Here is a 13,687-nt window from a genome sequence, read left to right as displayed (position 1 = left end):
AAAAAAAAAAAAAAAATAAATAAATAAATAAATAAATAAATTTAGTGTAGCCTAAGCATACAGTGTTTTAATAGGTACAGTAATACTAGTACTATAATACTATAATAGTGTACAGTAATGTCCTAGGGCCATCACATTCACTCTCTACTCACTCACCAGTTTACCCAGAGCAACTTCTAGTCCTGCAAGCTACATTCATGATAAGTGCCCTATATAGGTATACCATTTTTTATTTTTATACTGTATTTTTACTGTACTTTTTCAATATTTAAATACACGATATTTACCTTTGTGTTACAATTACCCACAAGATTCAGTGTAGTAACATGCAGTACAGGTTTGTAGCTGAGGAGTAATAGGCTGTACCATATATCCTATACCATCTGGGCTTATGTGAGTACACTCTATGATGTTCAAAGGATGAAGAAATCACCTAAGTGCATGTTTCTCAGAATGTATTGGCACCATTAAGCATGACCATATTTCTGGGAGATGTAATAATTTACCCTTTGTGCAATATGTTAGTATTAGAGGGGTACAACATTAGAATATCTAATCATAAATTTATGCCACTATAGATGAATTCACCAGATCCTTAATCAAAAAAGGATACAAAAAGGTCTTCGGGATAAGGGGAGACAAATTCCTACAGAGGAAAAACGCAAGGGTGCTTAATAGTCATTGCTATTTATCCACAAGAATGCTTACACTGCCTAATAATGTGCCTTGCCAGCTCCAACAAGTATCCCCCATGGCAAAAAGTGACTGTAGATGTGGGTGTTGAGTGTGTAAAGCCTCTTGAATACTCTGGGCTTGTCTCCAGTGTCTGGAAAGTTGTTTACGAAATGGTAGAGACAAGAACATTATTATTTAATTCTGGATATGTGAACCTAGTACATGCCTTACATTTCATAGGCATTCTGGAAAATTCCCACACTATTCAAAAAGGTGAAAACTATTTTAAATCAATTTATTTTAACAAATAACTTCATTGTCAGATTTGATGAGCCATCTCTGAAGTTAAAGAAATAAATATCCTACATATTTGATACCTTTGAGGAATGAAGTTCATGCTTACTCTTCCATTTTTTTTCTCGGCGATTTAGTTTACAATATTTTTTATTTCTGAGTAAAATCCTAGAGTTATTTCCCATATACCTAGTCTCACCTTCAAGGAATTACACGTGCCATTCATGACTGCTTGCCTCAGTTGGGGTCTTTGTGCTTTTTCTATGCAATGGCTGAATTCTAGGTTCACTGCAGTTACCTCCGCAGGAGAGGTGATTCATACTTTATTGAAATGCCTGGAACTGATGACACTGGTAGGGCCTGTAGATCAGACTGTGAAATGCTTATCTGCACTGAGAACCTTGACTGTCTCCATGACTGTTCTGGTCTCCTATGCCTGGTTAAGTTAGAAATTTCAATATTGTTTCCTGTTGCCTTCTTTCATTTTCATTTATATTACTCCTATTAGCCAATCCATTTGAAAACTAGAATATGTTTTTTGAGGCTTCTCTTTAAAATGTGCCAGAATTCTTACACATGATATATTCCAACACATTGAAATCATGAAAACAAATGTTTCAGGATAGGAAAGCCATTTTCAAGCCCAAGACCAGCAACACAGGGAAATCAAAAAGCATTAAACTCAACAAAATAGCAGTGAAGCAAAGGAACTGGGAAGGCCCTTTGTTGGTCTGTAGTAATAGGATTTAACTGTTAATGATATTCTTGAGACGAGGAAATTGTCGTACCTCCTTTGTGGGACAGTTGCTTTTAGGAAGTACGTTATTTTGTTTATTAGAACCTCAGAATTTTAAATGTGGAAAGTAATTTTGTTTTACTTAGTCCAGCCTTCCTTTAGGAGAATATTTTAGTTTTCGGTTCTCCTGGAAGCAGAGCCCAAGGCAAAGGCTTTTGTAAAACTCCTTCACTAGAGGGTACAATCCTACAGAGCGGAGTAAGGGACAAAGAATGAGGAAGGAAAGAGGTCGGAGGAGGTGTTGCCAAGCAGGCTGCTGCTAAATACAACAGTTTTCTATGATCTATGGCACTCTCTTCCAAGAATCCATATAAACTGCGTCTCCGGACAGTGAATTCCAGTGAGAAATGGCCAAGAACACGTTTATTTTCCAACATAATTTCTTCTTTCTCTCTTTATTGCCTAATTTTTTCCCACCTGCAAACATTCTTGCTAGTCCACTTTTATTTCAGAATTGTCTCATGTCTATTCAAAACTGTCTTCATCATGGCCTCACTCTTGTTTGGAATTGCATTATCTCTTACCTGGGTAATTATAATCATCTACTAACTAACTTCTATCCACTTCCATCCTAACTGAATCCATCTCAAACACCATGCCCAGATTAATCTAATACTTATCCTCTACTTGTAAGTATCTGTGCTTCTTCATTGTCTGCTCTGATACAGGTAAGTTCAAATTCCCTAGCCTGAGTGTATCAGTTAAGATGCTTTAAGATGCTAACAATTTAAAAACCCACAATTCTAAATGAATTAAGCAACACTAGCTCTTATTATGTCACAAATATTAAGAAATTTCATAGATTGGCCCCTACCTTTGCTTCTTGGCAGTTCTCTTGGATCCATGTTCTCTTTCTCTTGTTGGCTTCATCCTCAGGTTGATGACAAAACAACCGTAAAAATTTCAAGTATCATATGCAGATCCAACACTGGAAGGAGTGGGAACATTTCTTTCTAATGTTTAATAGCAAGATGACATTTGCCAGAAGGCTCACAGCAGACAATTCTCTCATCTAATTGGCCATGTGCTTCTCCTAAACTAATCCCTAATAATGGGAGGATAATGCTGCCATGACTTACACGGGATGCTGAGAATTCAGCCTTGGGTCTGAGGGTAGGATTAAATATCACTGGGTTATGCAGAACAGGGCCAACAGCAAACTCTACCTATTCCGTGCACTCAACATCTGCCAGTTCTAATAAACTTTCAGCTTGATTTCTCATTATTTACTTTTACCTGCATTGTATAATAGCCATGTCCAACTACTTGCTATAGTTTAATCTTTCCTACTTCTTTACCTTGTAAAATATGCTTTCCTCATTACTCCCTCCTTCTAGACTATTTTCAGTGCTACTTTCTTAATGAATTGATGTCTCATCAATGAATGAAAAATGATTTTTCTCTTATCTAACAATATGTTTTTGACCTTAACATTATTTATCTATCATGTTAGATTGTAGTCTTCTTAAAGGCAGACCCTGAAATATATTTTTACATGTATCCTGCCCAAAGAAGTAAGCACCTGTCCTTATACTAAATGGCTAGCATTTATTTTATGAAAAAGTAAGTTAAATGTCAAAACATGTCAGTTGAACCTGAGAGTTTTCAATTTGAGAAGTTTCTTAGTAGTGGAGAAGTTCTGTTTTCCCCAGCTTCCTTGTATAAGCCCACCATACAAGTGGTCTAACTTCTTGAGCAGAATACTACAGAAGGACCAGATTTTCTATGACTAAAACAAAGGGATCACATTCACTCAGTTAATATAATCTAGGAAAAAAGAAAATTACCAATCTATGGTGATCCATTGGAAATGCTCTGACTTGTCAGTTCTTGTCTGGATTTAGATCTTATATATTTAAACCATTTTTTCTCTATAGAAAAAAGCTAGTCATCACTTAAGGGACAAAAGCATGTAACTTTTCAATGGGTGAATCTTTAAAATGTGAATTTTAGATAGTGAGAAAATGGTTAGAAGGAGGTTAAACATTATCATGTGAGAGACTTCCGGAGTAGACATATCTTTGTTAGCGGAGTGTTAAAAATTGGCTTGAATTTCCAGCAAAGAAAATCATTAATTTAAACTGCAAAGACCGTGGGCTCATTCCTAGATTCAATAAAAAAAGATTTGACAACCCCTCTGAAGAGAGAATTTAACAATTCTGCTGTACCCCTAACTCCTTCACAGCCATTATGAGCATGGAACATCTGTTTCTAGCTATAAATCTCATGTCACTAAAAAAAATTCCAAAGAAGAAGACATTACTGGTTTATAACTCAAAAATTCACAAGTACATATACATAAAACATATTTTACAAAATACTTACGATGTTGCTCTGTTTAATTGTACCTTCCCCTCACCCTCTATGTCTCTGCCCATCATTCTGTATAGCCTTAACCTATTTTATTTTTCTTCATATGTATCATTTATTGATATGTTATTTATTAATTGTCTGTTTATTGTCTGCTTCCATTCACTGTAAAAAAACTCTTTGAAAACGAATTTTGTTGAAAATGTTTATTTAGTGAAAAATCATGCAAATGTCTACTGGACTCTACTATATTAACAATATGTAACTATATATAGCCAAACTAGGCTGCTAAATGCTACTAATGGATTAAAAAGGTGTTTCATTATTAACCCTTATCTCCTGCACACACAAACTTATTCTATCTATGCCTCTTCCACTCTTTAGACATTTTATTGACTTTGGGAAAAATTGTAAAAATATGTGTTTATTATTAAAAAGTCAAGCAATACAAAAAGAACAGAACAGAATAAAGAATATATGTTGATAGATATAGAAATGAAATGAAAAAGAAAAAATAAGTAAAAAAATAACAGATGCTGGTAAGGTTGTGGAGAAAGGTTGTGGAGAAAGGTTGTGTATAATGTTGGTGGGAGTGTAAATTAGTTCAACCATTGTGGAAGATGGTGTGGCGATTCCTCAAAGATCTAGAATCAGAAATGCCATTTGATCCAGCAATCTCATTACTGGGTATATACCCAAAGGATTATAAATTATTCTATTACAAAGATACATGCACGTGTATGTTCATTGCTACACTATTCACAAGAGCAAGGACATGGAATCGACCAAAAAGACCATCAGTGATAGACTGGATAAAGAAAATGTGTACATATACACCATGGAATACCATGCAGCCATAAAAAGCAATGAGACCATGTCCTTTGCAAGGACATGGATTAAGCTGGAAGCCATTATCCTCAGCAACCTAATACAAGAACAGAAAACCAGACACTGCATGTTCTCACAAGTGGGAGCTGAACAATGAGATCACAGGGACACAGGGAGGGGAACAACACACACTGGGGCCTGTCAGGGGGTTGGTGAGGAGGGAGAGTATTAGGAAAAACAGCTAATACATGCTGTGCTTAATATCTAGGTGATGGGTTGATAAGTGCAACAAACTATCATGGCACATGTCTACTTATGTAACAAACCTGCACATCCTACACATGTACCCCAGAACTAAAAATAAATTAAAAAATAAAAATATAGATAAATATAGGTACATAGTGATTGTAGAAGAGTTAAAAGAAAGAAGATACAGAAGGTTTTTGTTCAGCAGCATTCTTTCAACAAATGTTTCTTAAGCAATTACTATGTGCTGGTCAACAGAGTTACGTGGGAAGTCATTTCAAATTAGTGTTGGATTGAGTTGAAATAACAACTCTTGAACAGGAATATTTCATGTCTCATAAAATTTACATTCTAGCAAAATAAACAATAATCATAATAAAGAATAATAACATGCTAAAAACTAACAAGTGCTATGAAAAATGAAAAACTAGAGTGGGTTTGGGGTGTGGGTGGTATGTGAGCAGTATAAAGTAAGGTGACCAAGGTGGGCTGCCTTGAGAAATAAAAACTAAATATAAGTTTCAGGGGATAAAGGAGCGGGCCAAAGGAATATTTGAGGGAATGAAGTCCCTGGAAAAGGGACAGTTAAAATATAGCTTGAGCCTAGAATATGCCTCAGGCGAGAAGCATACTTGATGTGCTCAAGGGACAATGAGGAGGCCAGTGGGGATAGAGCAATGAGCCAGGGCAGTAGTGGGAGAGGACGTAAAAAAAGTAACAGGGGACCAGTTTATGCTGGGCTTTACAGAACACAGTAAGAACTCTGGCTTTTACTTTGAGTTAAATGGAGAGCCATTGCAGTCAACTGAGTTAAATGGGAAGTCATTTAAACTCAGTGTTAGAATGAGTTGAAATAATAACTCTTGAACAGGAAAATTTTCTGAGATTAAACTATGAGATATATATATATATATATGCTCAATGCAAGTTGCTGATGTCTGTCTTTAAGAAAATAAATGATGCCAAATGCCTGAATTTCATCAAGCCAGAACTTAAGCTTAATTCCTGTAGTGCCTATCTGATTTAAGGATACATAATCTCTTTTTAGAAAACATCATTCATATAAAGCAGATCTATAGGACTTCTAATAGTTTTACATAATTACGTAACTATTGTCATATCTATCTATCTATATATTTTTTTTCCTGAGACAGAGTTTCACTCTGTCACCCAGGCTGGAGTGCAGTGGTACAATCATAGCTTACTGCAGCCTCAACCTCCTGGGCTCAGGCAATCCTCCCAACTCAGCCTCCTTAGTAGCTAGGACTACAGTTGCATGTCACCATGCCCAGTTAACTTTTAAAATTTTGTTGAGGCAGTCTCGTTGTGTTGCCCAGGCTGGTCTTGAGCTCCTGGGCTCAAGCGATCCTGCTGCCTCTGCCTCCCAAAGTGTTGAGATTACAGGTGTGAGTCACTGCACACAGCCGGTTAGGAAATTTTAATGATTTAATCTAGAATATCACTAATAAAGTAATAGTGGTCAACCTTCATAAAGAATAAAAATATTTGTTATGTATTTCTATTACGTATTTCAAAATTTGAAACTGTGTCCCACAATAAGGGTATATACTACATAAATAATATAAAATTAATACCAAGATTCAATGTATGTAACTGAGAGTTGATTTATGGAACAATTCATATCTATGTATTCTGCTATTTTTAATTCAATTCAATTTCACTCTATGCATGTTGTGCTCTTCCACCCCAATGTTTATTCCCCCTTTCTATAATAATATCTTGCAGCTCACCCTGGACCTGCTTTCTATAATCTCACCATGACATTTAGCTAAAGCACATACAGAAATAAATTTGTAATCAAAAGCAAATGACTGAGGTCAGTTCAAGTGCTTTCTTTCCTGGAATACTCCCCAGGAAAAGAGTGGAGATTTGTCTGGAAAATGATCTGACAGAGATTCCAGACAAAGGAAAACTGGTAAGCATTGCTTTGACCAGGAAGCCTTTGCAGGAGGGCTCAGAAGTCCTTTCCTGTAGGCAGCTGCAGGTGCCACAGGCCAGATGCATTGGAACTTCTGCCTGTAAAAATTCAGCTGTTGCCTCTGCTTCTCAATTCAAGGTCAGCTAACCTTATTTCTGTCATGAAATCCAGAATCTGAGGAGGTCCCAGCAATCAGGGAAAGATCTCTTAGGAAGACACGAGCCACCCTCCTCTACGTGAGCATATGCTTTGCAGTTAGACAGCTGCATAGACTCTGGCACTCTCATGTCTGATTTTTCTAGGCAGTCCCCAGAATTCAAGGAACATTCCAGACTTAGAGTATTTATTTTTAATTTTAACTAAACCTCATATTCACTAGCACATTATCCTATGACCAATTAAGTTTTCCCATGAGTCAACTATTGTCAAGTAAAGTAAACTGCCGAAAATAATATAGAACATTTTTATTTGTTCAAAGAAAATTGGTAATAAAAGCATGCAGGGGAGCTGCTTAAACATGGAACTGTGAATCTATACCAAAAAAGAAAAAAAACAAAAGCCAAAAAGAGTAGCTGATAATTTATTTGTAAGTGTGAGCACATGGAATTGCTTCCTGAAAGTGCTAGGGGATCCAATTCCAATATTACCGTGTGACTCCCAAGTAAGTTATCTACCTCTTTGAATCTGAGTTTGCTCATCTGAAACAAAAACAAAAACAACAACAACAAAATGAAACAAACAGGCATCTGGCTGGACATGGCTTTGCAAATTGCTTTTCTTCTTTCCATTTCCAAACTTCTGTTACTGAACTTGATTTCACATAATGGTAGCGTTTCTGAGATTTTCTTTTCCCCTGTCTGATCAATCCAACTGGGTAAAATCCAGACGGAAAAAGTCCCTACATGAAGAAACACACCCTGCTCTTTCTCCATGGCTGACCATTTATCTTCCCATTTATTATGGAAAGATAAATCTGTCATAAATCTTTCCATTTATTAGATTAAGCTGCTTGTCTGTGGAGGCTGTTTGACCACGAGGTAAATTTACCAAACTCATCTGTACAGTAGTATGCATTTGACAAGGAAACATTTCTAGAATAACAGAGAAAGTCATAGAGAGGATAAAATGGCTAGTTTTTGTCCCCTTGGTCAGTGTTGGCATGTAGAATCAACTTTGTGACTTGAATAAATTTAATGCTTTGTAAATTTGTGTTACTTATAAAAATACATGTAAAAGTTGTTATATTTTGAGATTTGACGACTGAGAGGACAAGAAAATCAAGTAATCAGAAATTTTGATTCCAAAGGCATGAAATTATTCATAGTTTCACGTTTTTTCTTCTGGTATATACTTGGTGATTATTAACATTTCCAGTTGGCCAGGCACGGTGGCTCGTGCCTGTAATCCCAGCATTTTGGGAGGCCGAGGTGGGCGCATCACAAGGTCAGGAGATCAAGACCATCCTGGCTAACACGATGAAACCTCGTCTCTACTAAAAATACAAAAAATTAGCCGGGTGTGGTGGCGGGTGCCTGTAGTCCCAGTTACTCGGGAGGCTGAGGCAGGAGAATGGCATGAACCCTGGAGATGGAGCTTGTAGTGAATCGAGATCATGCCACTGCCACTGCACTCCACTCCAGCCAGGGAGACAGAGAGAGACTCTGTCTCAAAAAAAAAAAAAAAAAAAAAATTACTGTTGTAGAGAGAATAATAAAGAAGTAGAAGGATATTTTTCTCAGAGACAATTTATTTTGAGAATATGATTTAGCTAGTTTTCCCTTGAGAAGAATCACAACTTGTAAACTTTTTGTTTGAGGCTATGTGGTATACAATATATTTTCTTCATCTACACAAATAGCTTTATAGATATTTTATCTTTTAAATTCATCTAATTTTCATTATGATGGTTATTGCCATTTGTGGCAAACTTATTTTCCTCCAATATTTGTTTCCCCATTCTTTCATGATAACTGAGTTTTGCTGGGCAACATATCAGCCCAGATCAAGACTATGTTTCCCATCCTTCCTTGCAGCTAGAGGTCATAGACCTATGTTATGGCCAGTAAGGTATGAGTAGAAGAATTTTGAGTCTTGGTTTTAAAAGGGTTGCATATACGTTTTCCTATATTCAGACCTCTTACTGTCGGTTAAGAGTTGATGACACTGAAATCACCTCCCTGGATCCAGAGAGGAAGCTCATCTGTTAAAAATGGCAGAAGTATACTTGTAGTCCCGGATATTTACCTTGGATCTTTACACATGAAAGGGAGAAGCTTCTGTCTTGCACTTTGTAATCTCTTTGTTGCAGAAATTTAGTATGTACCTTAACTGATATGCTTCTCCTATTCTGAGGTCTGAGTGAGAAGAAAAGACATGAAAATAACAGACAAAACGCTTCACCCATAAAACTGCCTCTGCTTCCAGGTGTCACTCCTTTCTCGCATTGTTGCTGTCTATGGTTGTCTCTTCTTTCATTTCCATCTAAGCAGCACCCTTGCAAGAGGAGATACCTTATCTCTGGACTCTGAATGGTTATTTCACTTTCAAACAAAAACACATCTCCTAAATAATTGAAATACAGTCTAGGGCTTCTTGCTGTGTGTTTTCTTAAAGAACTTGCCGTAGGGACTTCACAGAGACTTACTGTAGATCTCTCAAATTCTGCTTTAGACCTTACTCACTCCTTTCAAAATTTTTATTCATTGCACATCTTCACACAGATTCTTCATTCTATTTTTGTACTATAGTTAGAACTGTCTCATGCTTTCTTTCCCAAAATACATAGGTACATACATATATATAAAGAAACCAGCATTTTGTTTGATTTTTAAATGAATAGCTTCATACTAAAAGTATTGTTGTGGAACTTAATTTTTTTCTCCTTGCAATATGTTTTGAAGATAATTAATTCAGTACACCTTGATTTCCTAATTCTTTTTAATTGCCTCATAGTACTTCCTAGAAAATATGTAGCAAGCTTTATTATATTTATTTTTCTATAATTTGTATGATAAAGCACTTTACTCCTACCAAATAAGTATGATTAAACATTTTATTTTGTTAGATGAAAACATTTTACATCATTATTATATATTGAGAATTAAAATTATGCAAGAAACAACTCAGGTATCTAACCCTTAGCTTCAGAATTGGAACATTACTCGTATCATTGTAGCCCCTGGGTATTTCCTTCTCAATAAATTTCTCCACCCCATGCTCATCTCCATATATGTTTACTTTAAACAATTCATTTCAGATTCACAAGTTTTTGAAATTTAAAGAAGTTGTATTACACTGAATATATTATTTGTGACTTGGTTTTTTTTCCCATCAACTTTATATTTTTGAGGTCCATTCGTATTGAATCATAGGAAATTTGTTTTCATGGCTTTATTGAGTTCTAATTTATAATAATATTGGTTATCTTATATAGCTCTGCATCTCAGAGGCTAACCTAAATGCTCTCTCTCTCTCTCTCTATATATATATATATACACACACACGCGCACACACATATATATATAAATTCATTTAATTTTCATACAAATATGATAAGATAGCATAAATAATCCCATTTTGCACATGAGAAAAGTAAGGCACTGTTTGGTTGAATAATTAGTAAAAGTCAAAAGATTTATATGATCTGAAGAGAAACCAGGTTATAGGGGTTAATTAATTAGGTCACACAGCCGGTAAGAAGTGGAACTGGAATTCAAACCTAGGTGTGGTGACCCTGGAGTCTGTGCTCTTAACTACATTATACTCTGCTATTTTCCTCTCCTTCTCTTTCATACAGCCACTCTCCTGTTGATGGACATTAGGTTTGTTCAGTTTTTGCTGTTTCAAGTAATGCTGCTAGGAATACTTTTGTCATGTTACTTGGTACATTTATGTATTTACTTATAGGTGGAAAATTGCTGGATTATGGGGTATGTATATTAGTTTCCTATGACTGCTGTAACAAATTACTACTAATTTAATTACTTAAAACAACACAAACTTATGATCTTACGGTTTTGGAAGTCAGAAGTCTGAAATGGATATTACCAGGCTTAAGTCAAAGTATCTGCAGGACAATAAGCCTTCTGAACACTCTAGAGGAGAATCAGGTTTCTTGCTAGCTCATGGCCCCTTTCTATCTTCAAAGTTAGCAGCAGTGGGTTGAGTCATTACATAGAATCATTCCAACCTTGCTTCTGCTGTCAAATCTGTGTTTCTGACCCTGAATCTTCTGTCTCCTTCTTTCACATTTAAAGATCTCCTATGATTACATTGGGCCTTCCAGGATAATCCCTTCATTTTAATGTTAGCTGACGTTAAAATGTAACAGAGTATAGTAACCTGAATTCCACCTGCACCCTTAACCACCGCCCCCTCAATGTGTAACATGACATATTCACTGGTTCTTGAGATTAGAACATGGACATCTTTGGTGGGGACGTTATTCTGTCTCCTATATGATGAATATTGTCAAATTGTCAGGTTTTCCATGTAGAAAGAAAAACTGCTTTCTAAAATGCTTTTTCCTTTTTTATCAATTTACACTGCTACAATCTATGCATAAGATAAGAAAGTCTATTATGCTATATCCTTGTTATATTTTATTTTAAAATTTTGTAATCTAGTGGATGTGAAATATTTCATTGTAATATAAGTTTGTATGTCTCTCATTCCTTGTGAAGTTGAACATATTTTTAAATATTTATGCACGTTTTTGTTTCTTTCAAAAATTAGTATTTTAAATTGACAAATTGTAATAGTATATATTTTGGGGGTACAATATGATGTTTTGATATGTATATACAATGTGAAATGATTTAATCGGTATAATTAACATATCCATCACTTCATTTACTTATCATTTTTATGGAGAGACTTTTGAAATTTACTCTTAGTTATTTTGAAATATACAATACAGTCATATGGTAGTTCCATTGTCAGTCTTCTGATGAACCACCATACAAATTTCATAATGTTTGTAACAAATTAGTCCCACCAACAATGTACAAGAGTTCCCTTTTCTCTGCATCTTGTCAACATGTTTTTTTTCCTTTTGCTTTTTTGATCATAGCCATTCTAAAAGGTGTGAGATAATATTTTATTGTGGTTTTAATCAGCATTTTCCTAATGATTAGTGATGCTAAGTATTTTTCGGTGTACCTGTTGGCCATTGGTAGTTTTACATTGAGAAATGTTTGTTCAAGTCCTTTTCCATTTAAAAAATTAGCTTGTGTTCTTGCTATTGACTAGTTTGATTTTCTTATATATTTTGAATATTAGCCTTTTATCAAATGTGTTGTTTGAAAATATTTTCTCCCATTTTGTGGGTTATCTCTTCATTTTGTTAATTGTTTCATTTACTGTGCAGAAATTTGTCAGTTTGATGCCATCCCATTTATCCATTTTTACTTTTGTTGCCTGTGTTTTCAGGGTCATATCCAAAAAATTGTTGCTCAATATCATGGAGCTTTTCTTCTATTTTTTATTCTAGTGGTTTTACAGTTTTGGGTCTTTCATTTGAGTTGATTTTTGTATATGATGTGAGATAAAAATCCAATTTCATTCTGTAGCATCTGAATAACAAGTTTTCCCAACACAATTTATTGAAAAGACTATTTTTTCCCTACTGTGTGTTCTTAGTGCCTTCATCAAAAACAATCGACTATAAATGTGTGAGTTTATCTCTAGGCTTTGTATCCTGTTTCATTGACCAATGTATCTGTTTTTACACCAATACTATGCTGTTTTGGTTGCAACCACTTTATAATATATTTTTAAATCTGGGAATGTGATGTTTACAGCTTTTTCTTTTTGCTCAAGATTGTCTTGGCTATTTGGTCTTTTGTAGTTCCAGATAAATTTAAAGGCTGTTTTTTCTATGTCTATTAAAGATAACACTGGAACTCTGATAGGGACTGCATTAAATCAGAGATCACTTTGGATAGTACAGACATTATTACAATATTAATTCTTGGTTGGCAGTTTTATTTTTCTTTCAGCATTTTTAATATATCATTGCACTCTCTCTGGGTCTGCAGCGTTTCTTCTGAGAAATCTGCTGAGAGCTATATTGGGGTTCTCTTGAGTGTATTATGCTTATCTTTTGCAGCTTTCAATATTCTTGCCTTTTCTTTGATGTTTCTTAATTTGATTATCACGTGTCTTAATGAAATCGTTGGGTTGAATTGTACTGAAGACCTCTGAGTTTATGTACCTGGATGTTTCATATTTCTGTAGACTTGGGAAATTTTTAGCCATTATTTCCTTAAATATGTTCTTGGGCCTTTTAATTTCTCTTCTACTTCTGGAACTCCTACTATGTGAAGGTTACTTCACTTGTTGGTGTCCCATAATTTTATTGGCCTTTTTCATTATTTTTCTTCTCTGACAGAGTAATTTCAAATGTTTTATCTTTGAGCTCATTGATTCCTTCTTCTGCTTGATCAAGTCTACTGTTGAAGCTTTATGTTGAATTTTTCAGTTCAGTTATTTTATTCTTTATCTCTAGGATTTCTATTTGATTTCCAAAAAAATTCCTATTTCTTTGTCAAATTTCTCATTTTGTTCATGAATTATTTGCCACATTAAAAAAAAAAAAT

This window comes from Chlorocebus sabaeus, chromosome 23, assembly GCF_047675955.1.
Source record: "Chlorocebus sabaeus isolate Y175 chromosome 23, mChlSab1.0.hap1, whole genome shotgun sequence".
NCBI lineage: Eukaryota > Metazoa > Chordata > Mammalia > Primates > Cercopithecidae > Chlorocebus > Chlorocebus sabaeus.
The sequence above is the reverse complement of the archived record's forward strand: the minus strand, read 5'-3'. Positions refer to the sequence as shown.